Source organism: Pinus tabuliformis, chromosome 2_2 (assembly GCF_031772625.1).
Source record: "Pinus tabuliformis cultivar Carrire ecotype Pingquan chromosome 2_2, CPIR1, whole genome shotgun sequence".
NCBI lineage: Eukaryota > Viridiplantae > Streptophyta > Pinopsida > Pinales > Pinaceae > Pinus > Pinus tabuliformis.
Window position 1 is genome coordinate 956148939 of NC_142300.1, and position 19775 is coordinate 956168713.

Below are 19775 nucleotides of genomic sequence, written 5' to 3' on the forward strand. Positions count from 1 at the left end.
GATCCTAGAGCTGTATCTGAAGCATCTGTAGAAATATGGAAAGGGAGTTTCCAATTTGGTCCTCTCAAGATAGGCGCTTCAGATATTCTTGTTTTCAAAGTTTCAAATGCTGATTGACAATCAGGATCCCATTTGAATTCACAGTCTTTTGTAAGCAGTTTGAAGAGTGGAGATGCTATTTTAGTGAATTTTTCTATAAATCTTCTATAGTATCCAGTAAATCCTAGAAAATTTCTAACATCTTTTTGACAATTTGGAATAGGCAATTTGGAGATGACTTCAACTTTTGATCTATCAACTTTAATCCCATCCCCTGAAATATGATGTCCTAAAACAATACCTTCAGTAAACATCATAAATCATTTTTCATGGCTTAATGAAAGGTTTGTCTCTTTACATCTTATAAGGACCTTTTCCAAATTTTCTAATGCTTCTTCAAATGAATTACCATAAACTGTAAAATCATCGATATAAACCTCTACACAATCATGGATTAGATCAGAAAAGATTCCTAGTACTGCTCTTTGGAATGTTGCGGGTGCATTACATAATCCAAAAGGAATCACTCGATAAGCAAAAGTTCCCCATGGACAAGTAAATGTGGTCTTGTCCTGATCCTCAGGTGCTATGTGAATTTGATTATAACCACTAAAACCATTCAGAAATGAGAAGTACTTTTTTCCTGCTAATGTATCTAATACTTGATCGATAAAGGGAAAAGGAAAGTGATCCTTCAAGGTTGCTTTGTTCAATTCCCTGTAATCAATGCATACCCTCCATTTACCATTCTTTTTGGGTACTATAACCAAAGGAGAAACCCATCGGCTATCTGAAATTAGATAAATGAAGTTTACATTGAGTAGTTTTTGGAGCTCTTCTTTCACTATCTCCCTAAGATTTGGATTCATCCTTCTCTGAGGTTGTCTGATTGGTCTACTGTTTTCCTCAATATAGATATGATGGATGCAAGTCTTAGGGTCAATACCTTTCATATCAGTATACTCCCATGCAAATGCAGTAGAATGTTTTTGCAAGATTTTGGTTAGCTCTCCCTGTTGTGATTTTTCCAAGTTTTTGTTGATATTCAATGTTTTACCTGGAAAAATCTCAATGGTAGAACTACCAAACTCTTCCATAGAGTAAAGAGACATTTGTCTGGAGGATAAATACTCAATGTCAGAATCTAAATGAAATTGTGTGTGGTCATATTCTGAAGATGTTTCAAAATTTTCTAATGTGTTTAGAATTTGACTATCTTCACTGATTTCAGAAATGGTAAAGATAGGTTGTATAGTGTCCTCATCATCGACCCATTCATTGTCTCCTATTTCTATAATTGCTTTTGTTGGAGGATACAGATTGAATTTCTTTGTCGAACTACCATTAGAAATGTACATATCCCCAAATCTACAACTAATGAAAGCATCAGCTGTGGCTAGCCAAGGTCTTCCTAAGATGAGTGGGTGCCCTCCTAAATTACTCTTGGGAGTCAAAATCATGAAATCTACTAGATATTCCCAAGAATCTAAGGAGACTGAAATATCTTCTAATACACCATCTGGTTTGATTATTGATCTATCTGCAAGTTGCAGTAAGGTAGGTGTAAAAAGAAGATTAGGAAGTTTTAGCTGTTCCATAGTCTGTCTACTCATAATGTTGATAGCAGCCCCTAAGTCAATCAAAGTATTTGGAATTTCTATCCCATTTATATGTGTCTTGACAATTGGACTTCCTGGATCTACATATTTCTGCATGGTAATTTTTCCCATCATGATATCTGCAATTTTTCCTACCAAGTGAATTCTTCTTGTATCTCTTGGTTTCCTTCCTGGTCTTTTAAGACTCAACTCCTTTATTGTTTTTGCTAGAATAGGAATCTCTCTAATGGCTTGTAGCAAGGGAATCTTGATACAAACATTCTTTAATTCATCTAGGAAATCATAGTCAGGCAACAAGATTTGTTTTTCCACCCCTTTGTCAATTTGTAATCTTTCAGGGAAAGGAGGTGTGGACGAAGATGCAAGTTGCTCAACTATAGGAGTTGTGGGGGTTGACTCTTTTTCTTTTTCTTTTTGAATGGTTGGGTTTTAGATGCTTCTTCAGAAGCTTTATTGGCTTTAAGAGAATCCTACTCAGAGGTATCTTGCTCTTGAGCATCTATAGAAGGTTTTTCTAAAACTCTACTAGACCTGAGTTGTACATCATTGAGAGGAACAATCATATAGGTAGGAAATTGTTGTCCTTCTACCATGTAAGCATTCTGAGGATTTTTGTTATTGAGATTTGGCAATGGCTGGGCTGGTAGTTGATTTTTCTTTTGTTGAAATGGAAGCAAGAGTTGAGAATTTGGATTTTGTTGAGAAGGTTGTTGTTGTGGAAATGATAATAAAAGTTGTGGGTTTTGATTTGGAATTTGTGGATTTTGTTGATTTTGAAAAAATGGAGGATATTGATCAAATTGAGCAAATCTCCCATAAGGATTTTGCATCCCTTATGCCCATGATTGGTATGGATTTTGAGATTGGGGCCAAGGTTGTTGCCAAGAATTCCAATTTGGTGGGAGCCGAAAGTTCATAGGATTGTTAAATCCTTGATTTTGTGGCCCCTGCCATGGTCTTCTTGAAACAAAACAAAGGGGCTCTACTGAATTTGGATCTTCCTGAAAGACAGCTTTGAGCCCAGGAATTGAAGGACAGTCCTTGGTCTCATGGCTTTCTAAGCAAATCACACATGTCTCTACAACTTTTGCATCCAAGGGACATTCCCTTAAAGCATGTTTCTTTCTACATTTTGGACAAAAGATGGCTAAGGCTTCGGATTTTGCTTTCTGTTTGTTTTGTATTTTAAGGGTGTCTAGTTGTTCACTAAGGCTCCCTAAAATATCAGTTTTGAATTCATCAAGCATATTGCCAATCTCTGCCCTACTTACTGATCCAGTTGTAGATTTGTTTTCTCTAATAAGAGAAGGATCTCTAGGCCCTTTTCCAATTTTAGATTTTCCCCTTGAGAGATGGATACATAGTTCTGCTATGTCATGAAGTGGAAGTTGAGAAATATCTCCCTTCCCCATCATGTTTAAAATATCTATCCATTCATCTCTAATGGCTTTCAATAGAAGGTCTTTCAAGGTTTCCTCATCTAAATTACTCATTTTTGCTCTCTTTAAGTTGTATTGAAATCTTTCAAGTAAATCCTCCAAGTTTTAATATTCTTTTTGCATCATCTTGAATACCTCATCCTTATGATTGGTGGGCGTACAATAATCCAAGTATCTATCCAAAAATGTTTGTTACATATCATTCCAAGTTCTAATAGATTGAGTGACTAATCCCATGAACCATTTCAAAGTTGCTCCTTTCAATGTTGAAGGAAACAATTTTAGATTTTGAGAGTCTTCCATATAGTCATAGGTTCGGCACAAGACTTCAAACTCAAATAGAAATGTTTCAGGATCCTCACTTCGCAACCCATAAAAGTTTGGGAGGACAGATGGTGAAATATTTTTCATTGTTGTATGGGTCTCCTCATCGGCTATAGGAAATCCAAATGAGTTATCTCCATCCCTATTTCCCCCATTGTTACCTCTACCTCCTCCATTGTTTCCTCCTCCTCTACCTCTACCTCTACCTCCTCCTCCAAATCCGTTTACTACTTCCTCTGTCATGATAGTTTCCTCAGAGTTCTCAGAGTCCTCTGGTTCTTCTATTAATGGCGAACGAGGAGGAATTTCTCCCTCTTCTTCTTCAGGTGATTCTACTTCTTTGATTACAATATGTTCCCCTGTAGAAGTGAAGAAAGGTTCTTTCCCTAGGTTAGATTTGATGGATAGTGTGGGAGAGTCTCCTAATTTAGCTGTTGCCCCTTGAATTCCAGGAATCCTAAGGCTAGGAGTGTGAGTTGGAGATGATGGAGGTGTATCTTGTCTATGCCTTGAAGTAGCTGGAGTTGTAAAAATCGAACTTTTGGCCCTAGCTATAAACCTTCCCCTAGAATCTCTTGCTCTATGCATGTCATTTTTTTTATTTTTTAAATTTTTTCAAAGTCGGGCTAATAATTTTGTTTCTGATCTTCCAGGCCACACTACATGCAATAAGAGAGCATAATCAAGAAATTATTAAACTAACAACTCTCTTTTCTGATCCTCTAGATCACATTAGGTGCAAGAGGAGAGCATACTTCAAGAAGTTATCAATTTTTCCCTTTTTTTTAAGAGATTTCCCACCTAGTTACACTTCCCCGGCAACGGCGCCAAAATGTTTGGTCAATTTAGTGTGTCCTAAATTGCTACATTAATTATCAATACGGGAGTCGTAAACTGATGAAGTGTGGCGCACTATATGTGCAAGGTAGCCTCTTTCTTATGTTTTTGTCGTTTTTCAGTTTTTATTTTGTTTTGGGGATTTTATTTTCGTTTATCTCCTAATGTGAATGGAATTTCTATTCTTGAGTCTCTAGAAGGCAAGTATGGTTATATATTTTAAGGTGATATTATCCTCTATAATGGTTCTCAAAACTTAACACTTCAGAAGGTCTTAGAACATACTAGTGATGAAAGTAGTATTTGAACAAGAATGAAAATGTGCTACTATTTAAAACAAGTAAATAATGTGATGTGATTTAAAACAAGTAAATAATGAACTACTGAACATGAAACTATCATCTCTGTTGCTGTCTAAATACAGAAAAATGATTTAAGCTACTGCACTCAAAGAAATTAAAAATTGCAAGGAAAGTAAAACTAAAATCAGATTACACGTTCATAATTCGATCCCTCGCCAGTAGTCCAGCTATGGCTTTCGGAGGTAACCGATAATGATATGAGCAATTTAATATCTAATTGCAGAAAAGTAAAACTAAAATCAAATTACACATTCATAATTCGATCCCTCGCCAGTAGTCTAGCTATGGATTTCGGAGGTAACCCTCAATGATATGAACAATTTAATATCTAATTGCAGAAAATTAAAACTAAAATCAAATTACACATCCATAATTCGATCCCTCGCCAGTAGTCTAGCTATGGCTTTCGGAGGTAACCCTCAATGATATGAGCAATTTAATATCTAATTGCAGAAAAGTAAAAATAAAATCAAATTACACATCTATAATTCGATCCCTCGCCAGTAGTCTAGCTATGGCTTTCGGAGATAACCGTCAATGATATGAGAAATTTAATATCTAAGCTAACTAATAAAGCAAGGAAACAAAACTGAAATCAACAAAACAGAACTAGAATTAAAAACTAGGAAAAGAAAAGTCAACAGAGAATTAATCCCATGTCATTAGTCATTGTGAAAATTATATGCAGATGCCCGGGCTGCCTACTCTATCCTAAAATATACATGCACTGATCAGTGTTATACAAATCTGTAAAATCATGAACAGAAGTGGAATGTTAATACCATGACAATTGAAATATACACAGGTGGAATATATGCAAATGGAAATAAGAAAACAATGCAGGAAACTTTACAGCAACAAGAGAAACAAAACCTCAGCATACAGGGGCCCTCTGCATATCCTTGGTCAACAGGCTATCAATCCAAGATTATGTTCACGCAATCATGTAGAAACATAGTCTTCTCATATATTTCATAACACAGTTTTAGCAATAAAACTAGTGTCACGGCACAGTGGGCTTGAACAACAAAAATTACATTCAAAAAGGCTAAGACTATGCGTTATAGAAACACGTTATTTATAACAAAGTTTTCATAACTATTTACATAAATGTTTTCTTGTAGAACTGCGTGAACAGGGGACACGTAAAAGATAGTGTCCATGGATTTAACGTACTGGTTGTCAAAAATATTAAATCTATCAACCGTGGCTATTATATTCTCGTCATGGGTCAGTCTACAGGTGGCAACAGACCCGAGAGAGTTAGGAATGGCCACGCATCCTTCAGAATCCTTCACGTGCTGGAAAACAGAGTTTGGCTACCGTAGGACTCTTACGTAGGACCACCATTTGACCACCGTTGACCACAGCTTCCCTTGATGAATTCGGCTGAACCAATAGGACCTGATCCATGTCCAGGTCATTTCTAACTTGCCCATGTGGCTTGTTTTTCCTGGTGACACCTGCAACATAGAGTTTAACAAAAACAACTGCGGAAAGTTGAATCAACTGCGGAAAGTGACTGGATTCCGCAGCTAATGAGAAAAATCTAGTTCAAACAGCAAACACAAAACATAGTTAGAAAACCATGTTAAATGCTCTTTTAGAATCAATATGCAATGATTTTGATAGCTTAGGAGGTCCAGGTGAGTAGAAAGAGTTCTAGGAAAGTGTGTAGGAGAGGTGTCACTTCAAAGCTCTACAAGGCCCTCTTAATTGATTCTAGCTTAAGGAGATTTTCCATAGATTTTTTGTTTGTGACTAGACCCGCTCTCTCAGGCTAGAGGAATTGTTTGTGTCCACACTTAGAATTTACCTGAACCATAGCCTTCCTTGCAAGATCTGATCGAACTCTCATCACAAGTCAAAATCAAGTCACCAACATATAAGATATAGTCATAAATTTACATTCTACCAAAATATGATAGAGTTTTTCATCCACTTAACTTTTGGTGAAGCCCAAAAAGGTGAGATAGCTATCGATCTTGGTATACCAAGCACGTGGTGCTCACTTGAGACTGTACAACATTCGCTTAAGTCTGCACACATGAGACTCTCAATCAAAAGTCTCAAATCCTTTTGGTTGTTTAATACACATCTCCTCCTCAATAACTCCATTGAGGAATGTTGTTTTCACATCCATTTGGTGAATCTTCGACCCCATCTGTGCAGCTAGAGCAAGGATTCATTTGATGGATGAGTACCTTGCTATAGGAGAAAAGGTCTCCTCATATTCAATCTCCTCAACCTAAGGGTACCCTTTGGCCATAAATTTTTCCATGTACTTTTCTATGCCTCCATTTGTTGCATGATTTACTTTAAAGATCCATCTCAAACCCACAAATGATTTGTCTGCTGGTCTTGGGACCACTTACCAAACACTTTTGTTTACAATGGAATTGTACTCCTTCACCATTGCATCAACCCATATAGGTTTCTCTATTGCTTCCTTGAAATAGGATGGATTAGTCTTTGCAAGCTCAGTCATTACATCCATGTCGCCAGTGTATTGATCTTGTGACCTTCTCTTCCTGTTTTGATTTAAAGGAGAACCCACATTCTCCCTCACATCCTACACAAGTCTCTCAGCTTCCCTGGACCTTTTCCCACATTCTCTAGATGGTTATTCTTGAGTGGTTGTCTCCACTCTCCGCTCCTCAATTTTTCACTGCTCCACAACTTCTTGAGGTTCCTCCTTTGGAGCTAAAATATCATCTTCTAGTGGGATTTGAAGCTCCCTCTCAAGGGAGCACCACATGTCTTTGTCTTCATCATATTTTCATCCCTTCACACAACTATCATTCTAAGGGATGGAAAGTACACACACTAAATTTGGGGAGTTTCTGTGTAACCCATAAATACCCCAAATTTTGTTGTCAGCTCTAGCTTCTTCCTTAATTATATTGAGGCATGGCAATAAACAGAGGCTCCAAAAATCTTGAAGTGCTATACATCTAGCTTCCTCCCTGAGAAAGCCTCCTCTAGTGTAATCATGCCAAGAATCCAATGAGGACTCCTGTTCTACAAATAGATCGTTGTGTTGCATGCCTCGGCCCACAAATGTAGAGGTAAGCCCTGATCATGCAACATCGCCTTCGCTACTCCCACAATGTTGTAGTTCTTTCTCTCATCCACCCCATTTTATTGTGGGGTGTTGTCAACTTTCGTTGAATGCCTTCTTTTGCACAAAACTTTTTAAATTCATTTGACACATACGCACCTGCATATTCGCTCCTAAGATCATTCACCTTATTTACCATTTCTTTCTCAACTAGTGCCTTCAACTCTATAAACTTGGAGAATGTATCATCCTTTTTCCGCATGAAAAAGACCCAACAGTTCCATAAAAAGTCATTAATAAAAAAGACAAAATATTTATACCTGATAATGGAAATGGAAGTTGTCAATAATTATACCTCCCTCTCCTCCATCATATACTTACATTAATTTAGGACATGGGAACCATATTCATTTCAAATCTCTTTTTTAATTCCCCCTCCGAAATCTCCACTTAGAATTCACTTCCAAAATCCCTTATCCCTCCTTTCCATTATGCCTCCCCACTTCAAATATAAAATTCCTCATCATATCAATTTCGAGACTCCTAAAGAGCTCCCAAAAAGCCACTACTGGAATCTTTCATAATACTTTTTGATTAATTTAATTTTAATTTAATTTTAATTTAATATTTTTTAAAATTAATATTAATTAATTTATGTAATTTATTTAAATTCTGTAATTTTATTAATTTGTATCTAATTAATTTAATTTTAATTGAGTTGTATTAACATAATAATTGTAATTAATTATTATTTCTTTAATTATAATTATACGGTTAATTACAATGATTAATTTACTTAATTAGGAATAGAATTTTTAATTAAAATTTCCTAAGTTTGGCCAAGGCATGAATTTTCCATAATTTTGGTAGTTTTGACACTTTAAATTTGAAGGCTCATAATTTGAGATTTACTTGGTCAAATTAAGTTTACAATAGCTCGTTGGGAAGCTAATACTAGGGTGAATAATGTGGTAATGATAAATTTAACAAATTTAATCATTTAATGACCCAAAAATTTAGTAGAAGACAAAGTGACAAATTTGCAATAATAATTAGTTTTTTCAATTTCGATTTGGGAAAATTTCATTGCATTGAGAAAACTTTTGTCACTAATTCATTTTGTAGTATTGATTCAAAGACTAATTAGATCCATTTAAAACAATAGTAGCATGCAATTTCTTTGAATTTTATTTATTTTAATTTAGCAATTTCATGGGAGTTTGTTTTTTCTGATTTCTGATTTGCAATCTAAGTTATTTTTGTTTTGGTTTTGATTGGTTTATAGCAAGAGATCAGTTGGAGAGGTTTATACCTGAGATATTTTTGAGCAATGGAAAGAGGCCAACAAAGAGAAGAATGAAGAATTTGCAGCTCTAATTTAGGATCTAGAAAACTGCTCTCAACAGTTCCCTATTTTGGAAATTTCTTGTAATTATTAAATAGAAATTTTGAGAATGAGGAAGGGGTTCTTCTTCTCTACAACTAGAGGCTTTGAAAGCACTATTGTTTTAGGAGATTATATTTCTAGGTTAGGAGAAAACTTCATATCTGAGGTTAGGGTAAAACTCTGTGATTTTTCTACTATGCATTTGCACTATTGTAATGCACTGTGAGATGAATTATGGAGAGACAATATTTTTAGTTCTAAAAGAGAAGGTAGTTTTGCATTAGTGTTGTCAATTTATCCAAGGAGTTGAAGTTGCTCATGGACTACAAAATTTGTAATTAATATTTGGTATGATTTTAATAATTTTTTATTCCAATACACTATTGTTTGGATTGTACGTTAATTCAGTATTGCGATAATTTATGTAATTGATTTTAATTTATGTTCTAAATAGTGTATTGCATTTTGATATTGAGCACTATTGTCATATTGATTGTTTTATGCTATTGAGGTTATGTAAGAGTTATTTCTGAGGAGAAAAATAAAATTAGAATTAATACAAATTCATTGAAAAAAGAATGTACTAAGCAATAACTATTTATTGTTTAAATATATTTCCATTTTTGTTTTCTCTTTCATTAATTGAATGAACTACTTCTTTAATTATTAAAAATTATATAATGAATTCAATCATATAAATAATCCTCTTCCCCTGGTTGGTCATTTCATCTACTCTTGAATTGAGAGATGACTATCATTTTCTCAAGTCGAAATAGGATTAATTTTACTTGCATCTTAGAGTAAATTTGCATTTAGATTTAATTATGCATTCTAGAAGTCCTCTCATACAGGCAAAGAACTTAGTTGCAGTATGGATGAGCCATAGAGTTAGTTTAAGTATCATTTTCTTGCAAGATCTCTGCAAGAGGGCAGATCTGATTTTTTTGTTTGTTTGTTGAAAAGTAATAGATATATTATAAGTCATCAAAGAGGGAGAGAGGGTATCTAGACCTAATTGAACCATTTGGAACCACTACATCGAATCGATAAGAGCTTATATGTGGCTCTAACTGGGTGTTCTCCCTTACAAGCTGATAAGGACATTTTTTATCATCAACATTTTTGGCGCTAGAAAGAGGACCACAACAAATTTTTTTTTTGAAGAATTTGTGGTTTAAGATCATTAGAGAAATTTTGAGGTCTAAAATGGGCCTCCTAAGAAAAGTATACAACCAAAATCAAATTTATAAGAACCAATAGGATTCCATATGATGATATCAACCATGGGGGATGATTCACCATTTTTGCAGTAAAAAAGTAAAAAGATTAAAAAATAATAAAATGATAAAACTATTTTTCAACTCGTATTTTCAACTTATCTCCCTAATTTTTGCTCAAATTTCAAGTGGAAGTACTCGTTGGATGAAAAATTCAATTCCTCACCCAAGGAGTACGCATGTTGCATACTTTCGATGGACCCTGCTACACGAAAAATGAGAAATACATGAAAAATGTGATTGCAATTTTTTCATGTATTTCTCATTTTTTGATATAGCAGGGTCCAACGAAAGTACGCAACATGGGTACTCCTTGGATGGGAATAAAATTATGCATCCAATGAGTGTTTTCGCTTGAAATTTGAGTAAACCCATAGGGAGATAAGTTGAAAATGCGAGTTGATTTTTTTTCTTTTTTTTTTTTTTCCCTCTAAAATTTGATGATGTAATCTAATTTTATTTTATTGTTTCCACTATTATTTTATAATTTCTTTATTTCCCCTAATAATTTTATTTTATTATTATGGCTCCACTTAAAATACAACCTTGGAGTTTTTTATTGGACCTCACCCAACTACTACTCTAATAAAGTCAATCTAGACTGTGTCTAAGGTAAAATATAATGGTATGTCATCTGCTTTTAGTCATCTCCTTCAATTTATTTTATTTTTAAAAAAAATATTGATGAAGATATTGTTTGCTATATCTTCACTCTTACTTTGACAGGTAAAGCCAAAGACTGGTGCTTATCTCTTCTAGTTGCCTCCATAAATAACTAGGATGAATTTTCGAAGATTTTCCTTCATGCATTTTTAAGAATATGATTATGAAAATGTGTGTGATCAGTTAGAAGAATTGCGTAGGATGAAAGATGCGACTTTGGATAATTTTTACACTAGATTTAAATTAACTTTAATGCAATTTCGGTCTAAATATTTGTCACCTCAATTCCAATCAATTGGATGGCTATGGCATTTAGTGTCTTTGTCCTGTGATAATTATGAAGAACCAAAAATTATATCCATTGTTGATAAAGAATCAATTTCTGAAAATGACGACATTGATTCTTCACAAAATGAAATTTCAAATACTGCTAATCAACAAACATAAATTGTTGCTACTCAAATAAATGATGCTTATGCCATAATTTCTCCAAATTTACATAATGTTGATGAAGTAGAAATTCGACAAGATTTACAATTCATTAACAACAATCAACATCGAATACATCAACAACAATTAAATCAACGAGGGAATGTCAACAACTCTCAAACTGCTGCAATTAATTTAGAATCCTATTTTGCTAATAATAAATTGCAAGCTATTGAGCAACTTAGTGACAATTTGCGGATCAATCAAATGCACAAAAAATATGATTTTTATGAAGAAATTGATTAGCAGTCTGATGTTTGCAATGATTCAAATGTAAAAGAATCTGAAAATGAGCAATCTTTTGTAAAGAGAAAAACTTTCAAGTTTATATATTTAGCCACTTATGTTTGTCTCTATCCGGATCTTTTCAGTAATGATGATTTAATTGTTAGTCAATTAGCAGTCTCCTTAGACATAAATTTAATTTTAAAAAACAAAGGAGATGTTACTAATTTATTTAATGTTGAATCATCGTCTAATTCTTATTTTGATAGAGAAAATTTAAGTAATAATATTTACAGTGATCCAGGAGATTCTTCTTATCTTGGATCTGATCTTCTGCCTGGTTCTGATTTATTCCATTCGAAGGAAAAAAACACTAATGAAGTCATTTATAATGAATACATAAAGACTAAGAATGTTGAGCCTCTTTTCTCTTTAGAAATGGTTTTGTCTAACTCTCATTTTCCCAATTCCTTAAATAAATCTATTTTTTAAGATGAAAAAAACACTAATCAAGAAATTATTTTGGTCCATTCTCAATCATTCAATCATCATAGTGATTTTAGTAGTCATTAATAAATTCCAATCTATGATTCATACAACGATGAAATAGTCCTTTTAAATCATAATCTTGAAATTTTCTCATCCCTGCAAGTGAATGAAAACAATGATTTTAACTTCATAATTTCCATTCACACTTGTGGAAAGGAAAATTTTTCAAATGAATCTCAGTCGTATTGTACCATTATTTGTAATATTAATGTAAATTTGAATCTACTTAGTTTTCATTTTTCTCGATTTGAATTAATGTTTCTTTCAAATTTTACTTTTAAATTTTCGAGCAAATTCTACTGGCACTTTGAGCATTCAAACTCTCAGCACTCATCAAGTGCATTAATAAGCTTGTATGAAAATCAATTCCATAATTTCAAGCATGAACATCATCTACCTCTTATTTTGAAAAAAAAATTGTTCATGTTTGGCCAATTCATATATTATTTTCAAATAATTTCATCACAAATTATAGCAATTGAGAGTGCATTATTACATTCTAGCCAACAATGTAACACTTTTAGAAATATTCTAAATGTCCATCCATACTTTATTGATTCATGTGGAAAATATCTGGAAGTTCCAATTCTGGAGAAGATTTCTAACTTTGCCAGTTTTCAATAGGCTTCAATATTTGAAAATATATCATTCAAGCTTGGCTTGATGTTTCCTCTTCCTTTGAACATCTCCCAATCATCCACTATACATCCTGATTTTTATGATCTCGTACGGAGAGTTTTGGAAGAATTTCAAGGTAAAAATATTGTAAATAAATTTATTTTGTTGAACTTGTTATACGTACATAGTAGGATGAATTTTTTTTTGATAATATTGCTGCAATTTTAGTTATGTTTCTAATTTTTGACATTTTATAAGTGCATAAATAAAACTGAGAGAATGGTTACACTGGAAGTATAACTATACTTAGTCATATGCTCTCTCATGTAGTTAGATTAGGAACAAATTAGTTTAGTTAGATTTTTTTTCTTTGTATTTATTTAAATATTACAAATTTTTCAATAAAGAGGTAATGAAGCCCATGTATTTACTTTAATATTCACTTGATTTTTGGTAAAGAGTGGTTCAGAGCATATGTACCATCTAGTATTTTCAAAGCATATTCATGCTTATGGTGCACTTGGTTATCTCGCTCCATAAAAACTAGGCACTTTTAAAATAATAATTTCTAAAGCAATGCTAAGTGATCTCATTTGACACTCTTTCTCTTCCACCACTCTTGTTCTTCACTATGAAGTGGATATAAACCAATAGCTTATTACTTAATAGTTAATTTAGATTGAATAAGTAGATGATGTTTGAACATATGTGAAATCAAAGATAATACATGATAAAATGTCGAGATATATGAAGTAAATTTATAGTCAGACTCCTCCAGGTATGCATAGACATGTTCATCTTTATCCGATTGTTAATTTTCTATTTTTCATAGTTTACTTCTTATTTCTGTTTTGCTTCTTTTGCAGGTGTTAATTGGATTGATTTGGAGGCTTGATTTTTACTATCAAATTTAATGAGCTTTAGAAATAAGCAAGCAACTAACATATTTGAAGTCACAAACATTGTTCAAGGAAGTATTTCTTTTTCATCAAATGAGAATTTTTTTGCTCTACCATTTCCTTTTCTTTCTAGAATTCTGAGATGAGTCATCCTAATTTTTCCTTCCTCGTGGATGAAGTTTAAATGAAATGCTTGACTTTTCTCATTCTAATTCTTCACGGGCGTGTAGTTGTCTACATTTTAGATAATTAATCACAGAGCTTACAAGCAAAATAAAATCACAAAATATTGCAACAAGTACTCTTGTCCATGATATTAAGTCTGCCTATTCTGAATTGTCCATTTGCCGAGTTGAGTTGAACCATTGTATCAAACTTGTTCATCTTGTTTCCCCTTTAGTCACATTTCCTTCTCCCGAGATTATTCATAGGTTTTATTATTGTAAATCTCGGAATCTTAGACCTCTACTTCTGATCTCATTTTTAAAAATAATTCTTCTGAGATTTCTTTGCTCGAAATTTCAGACGTTTTGGCTTATCATACTCTTGAGTTTATGTTATATCAGAAGAATTATAAAACACATTTTGAAATTAGATTCTGCGAGAACCACGTGGCCTATTTTATTTCTTCACCTCACTTCTTAGTCTCGAAATCTTGTAAAATTATATTAAATTATTATTATATCTGAGTTTCTGATATTATGTGTCTATTTAATAGTAATCTTGGGTTTCCTTTTTACCGTAACTCTTATTTAAAAGATTTAGGAGAAATAATTTCTGAATCCTCCTCTTATATCGGAACCTCAAATATTTTGATGTCTGGTCAATTCATTCACTACTAGACATTCCACCCTATCACTTTGTTCACATGGAGTCTTCTTTGATTATCTTTGTATATTTATGCTGATTTTTATGTTATCATGGTGTTTGAGAACTTGGATGTATTTTCAATTATAATTTCATCAAACTCCCAAGCATTTATTCCTCGGGATGACTAAGTGACTTTTGAGATATTCATTCTACATTGTGTGTGCACATGTATTGTTATGGTTGGGTATGCATTCCTCAGCCTGGAGCCATGACTGTTCTTTAAGTGCATTTTTCTTTAATCCTGGAATGTTCTCTCAATCTCGGAACCTCAGAATCTCATAACATTTTTACAAACCCCGCCTGAGAATCTAAATCTAATGTCACTCAATTAATTGTTATGGCCTACAATCTCGCATTATTGCAAATTCCTCTTTTCGCTATATCATTTAAAAATCTTGGAATCTTGCAAATGTGATTTCAATCTAATTCTGAAGTCTTTCTGAGAACCTGATCACTGAGTGATGACATTTTAACCTTATATATATTGACAAGATTTCGGCTCTACTTATTTCCTTTCACTCGGATTCCTACTTGCTTGGCTAATTTGAATGTTCATATTTGTATCGCTTCATATTGTTTGTCGAGTTTAACTGCATAATTTTCATTCCAAAGCATTCATTATGTTAACATGACAAATTGGTAAGCAAACAAGAGATATACAGAGGTAATGGAGCATGGGTCAATTTCGATTTTTTATTCTAGTTTATTAATATATCGCTCCACTTCAACGATATGCATTAATTCGAGTCCTCTTTATATATATATATATATATATATACTCACAAACCAATGTTACATTGTTTGGGACTTTGATTCGATTTCTTGAGAGTGCATAGATATTTTGGGGCTAATATAAAATTAAAAAATGAAAATAAGAAAACACTTGTCATTGCAATTAAAAGAGAATCACATTTTCATTTTCATTTCTAATAGATTTTATTTACTTCATATTCCTTGAATATGAATCATTATTTTTCCTAGATTTGTTGCTCGTTGTAGTTTAGATTTAATAAGTGATGATTTTGAGTCAATAAAAACTTCAAAGAGTACAACTTATTCATGCTTTTAATTCCAATCACAAGAAGAGGTTATCTTTTGTCGTAGAAACTCGATATCTCTAAGGTAAAATTTTAACGAAATTCTTCAAATGGTAAGTTTCATATACCCACTTTCATCCTTTTCCATTTCTTTACATTTTTGTTTCAGCTTTGTTTTTAGTTTTGATGATCTTAAGGTCTGTTTTGCAGGCCTTCAAGAAATTATTTTGCACCCCTACCACCTCAGAGTTGACACTCATTTTTCTTGTCATTTACATTTGAGTTTTTTGGAGAAGTAGTAATGATGTTTATCAAGTCAACTAAATTGGGGAGTCCCTGAACCTTCAATTTGTTTTATAAGTATTTCTTTTATTACAAAATTGTTAAGATGTTCTTATGAAACCATAAAATTTTCAAAGGGAAGAAACTTCTCATTTAGCTTCAGTTTACCTCATCAATGTTATTCCACTTACAATTTGAGATCCTCATTTCTTATAACTCTGTAAGATAAAATTTATTAAAATCTCAACATGAGATGAACACACACATGCTTGTCTTATTTTACTCTTTTGTTGAGACATTTTATAATTAGTCTTGTTGGGGTTTGTCTTTTAAATTTGGGCTTTTCTTTAATATTTTCCTTTCCTCATTTTGACATTTTTGGAGTTTGTTGATTTCTTATTTCACTTCAATTTGGATTTCTTTTCCTTTTTTCTATTGGTTATGGTTTGATTTTGTTGTTTTCGCCAAGATTTATGTAGAAGGAATTCTTCTCACCCAATAGTTATTGGCATACATGAGAAATTTGTACTCTGTCTATTTCAATGGGTTTCGTTTACCTTAAAGGGATTTTTTATGGAATCTTAAAGACCTATTGCCTTAAATATTTTTCATGGAGGAACACACATCATTTATAAGTAATATAGTTCAACTTTTCAAGGAAAGAAATTACCTTCAATTTAACTTAATGAATTGCTCCCATCCCTCCACTTTATAAAAGCCTTTGAATTGATAGTCACAGGAAAATATTATGGAGTCAACATTATGGAAGTATTATATTTATTAGCATAAGTATATTTACCATCTCACCTCTTTCACTCAAGTACATCATAAACCTAGCTCACAAATGTGCTTATCAAAAGGGTGATCAAAAGGGGAAGCATGGGAAATATAGGTAAACCTGTCGGGGCTATGGACGCTTACTCGCAATGGGGATAATGATTGTATGGCATTAAAAGACAACTTTGTTGGGGTACTGACTAGGCTCACTGGTAGTGAAGCAATTTCAGAGACCATTCATATCGATGGATATGTGCTTTATCAAAAAGCTCCCTATATGTACCTTCTTCTATTACTCATACGAGGTAATCTTAAATATTAGATATTCCCCAAAATTCAGATTCATGATTTTTGACTCACTCTGCTTTGAATATTTATAATTTTTGAACTTATATTGCTTGACTCTGTTGGCAGTATGATACAGGTGTTGTCCTTAATGGAAACTCACATAGATGACAATTCACAGTGCAATAGGTTAACAACAAAGGACTACAGATCAGACTCCGAAGATTGAAGAAAAAGAAGTATACGCTGGTTCATTTTGTCTAAGTAGCGTATGCACACAGGTCCACAGAAAAAAAAGAGTGTATATGTATACACACACTCTCATAAGATTAAAAGCGCGTACAGGTTGGAAAATCAAGGTTTTGGTCCAAGGTATTAGTCCGAGGTATTAGGTCTGAGGTATTGCGCTGAGGTATTTAGTCCAAGGTATTGGTCATAAGTGGTTTTGGTCTGAGGTATTGAGAAAGGCCTAAAACCATATAAGGAGGAGAAGGTCATTAGGAAAAAGGGGAAAATAATGAAAATCTTATGAAGAGTGAGATCAAAAGCAAATATGCATGTTATGGGTTTTTGGTGCTTTGCTTGATCTGAACTAAGGATGAACCCTAGTGGTTAATGAGGGATGAGATCTAATGATGGATGATGGATTGGGATCATAAGGCCTGAAGTGAATCATCATTATGTGGTTTGATCATGGATTGTCTAAATCTGAATACTAACTCATGTTTTATCCTATAATGTTCTGATCTAGGTATGACTGAAGTCTAGAATAGTTGTGATGTTTTAAATTTAGTATTTGCATATCTGTACGTTGGCTCACTTTGATAAAAGCACGTATACATGCTGGTTCAACACATCGAAATATCATATACATTATGAAATATGATGTTTGAAGCTGCAGTTAGTTCTAGTTGTTGTTGCAGAAGAGTTCTAGGTTTTGCTCTGTGTTCTGGTGACAGTGTTATGAATGTTCAGATTGATTGATTGTGATTTGCTTCAGTGATGATGGGTTTTTTAGTCATTGGTTGTATTGCAGTGGTGATTGATTTTGAGCTTCAATGTTGTTGTGGGTCCAGTATGAAAATTGGATGAAACGTGGCCTATAGATCATGGTGTTGTGTTCCAGGAGTATCCAGTCTGAAAATTAATGAAATGCGGTCCCTGGAGGAAGAGAGAAGGTCGTAGTCTTATGTAGGTTGGCGCCTACATACTGGTAAACATATCGACCAATACAAGAGTCAGGGAGTTGGAGCTCCTTTCCAGTAGCAGATGGAATACGAGTGAAGGTTGGAGTCTTCTGTAGGCTGGCGCCTACATACTAGTAAACTGATCCTCTAGTAAAAGAGCTAAGGGGTTGTAGCTCCCTTCCAGTAGAAGTTGGAGAACGAGAGAAGGTTGTAGCCTTTTGCAGGTGGGTGCCTACGTACTGGTATGAGTTTGCACCAGTACAAGATTGTAAATAGGTTTTTCTTATATTAAAAGAAGAAAGCAACAGGTGGTTTTTTGTCCTGCATTGGGTTTCCACCTTTAATCTTAGTGTTCATGTGTGTTGCTTATGTGTGATGGTCTATTCTGTTACTAATGCACATGGTTACTGTTTATAAAGTTAATGAATTACTGATGCACTGATTAAAGATCAACATATGATCATAAGTTTGCTAGATATATGCTAGTTGCTTTAAAGATAGTTGCGTGTACACGCAAGTTACATTCATTGAAGTAGCATATATAAATTTGAGTATAAAATGAAAAAGTTAATGATTTGACTAATAGTGATTCACCCCCCCCCCCCTCAGTATTATTCTCAACAGAATCAATAATGTAGGACCCATGGGAAATGTTTTATTGTTGAAGGGTTAATATAATTCCTCACTTTTAACCTTTGGGTAAGTCGAAGCTCATCTTCTTTCAACCAAATATAACTGGTTCTTTGTTGTGTGTCATCATTGTTGTAGTGAAATCACAACACTCCCATTTTTAACTTATTAATTCATAATAATAATAGGGACCCTTTTCGTAAATTTTGGCTAAATCGTTCTTTAATATTTTCTTTTGGTTATGTGTCCGACAATTTTGTGAGATTTTCATTTTCTTCAGATTCCTTTTTGATTGCTTCATTGTGTTCGATTTCTTGTTGGTTTTTCATTGGTTCTCATTTCATCTCATTTGGATGCACAGTTTGCAAATAATGCTTATTCAAAGTTCGATGATTTTTACTGCATGAGCTAAACAATGTACAAAATGTATATTATTTTGATCTTTGTAAAATAATTAGTTATTAATTGTAAATATTAATTTTTAATTAATTTTTACTAATGATACTACAAAACCACTACAACTGAGATTGTAGAACAATTAAAATTATGTGTTAACTAATTTTAAAAATTAATATAAATTTCAATTCTTAAGACTTCAGAAATCCTGAAACTCAAGTGACAGTAATTAATATAATTATTTAATTCAATTAATATAAAAAATAATTGTAATTAATTTTAGGAGAGAGTCACACTCCACTTAACCCTCCTCTCCTTCCTTTTCTCACCTCACAAGACTTTCATTTTCGTAACTCCTATTTTAATTCACTCAAAAAAATCTATACCTTTGAAAAATTACTCTATATGGTAACACTCATTTTTTTATTAACCTCCTGACACTTATTCATTTCAGAACTTCTATTTTAATTAGTCCCCAAAACATATTCCCCCTCCAAAATTTTAATACTTCTAAAATTCTTCT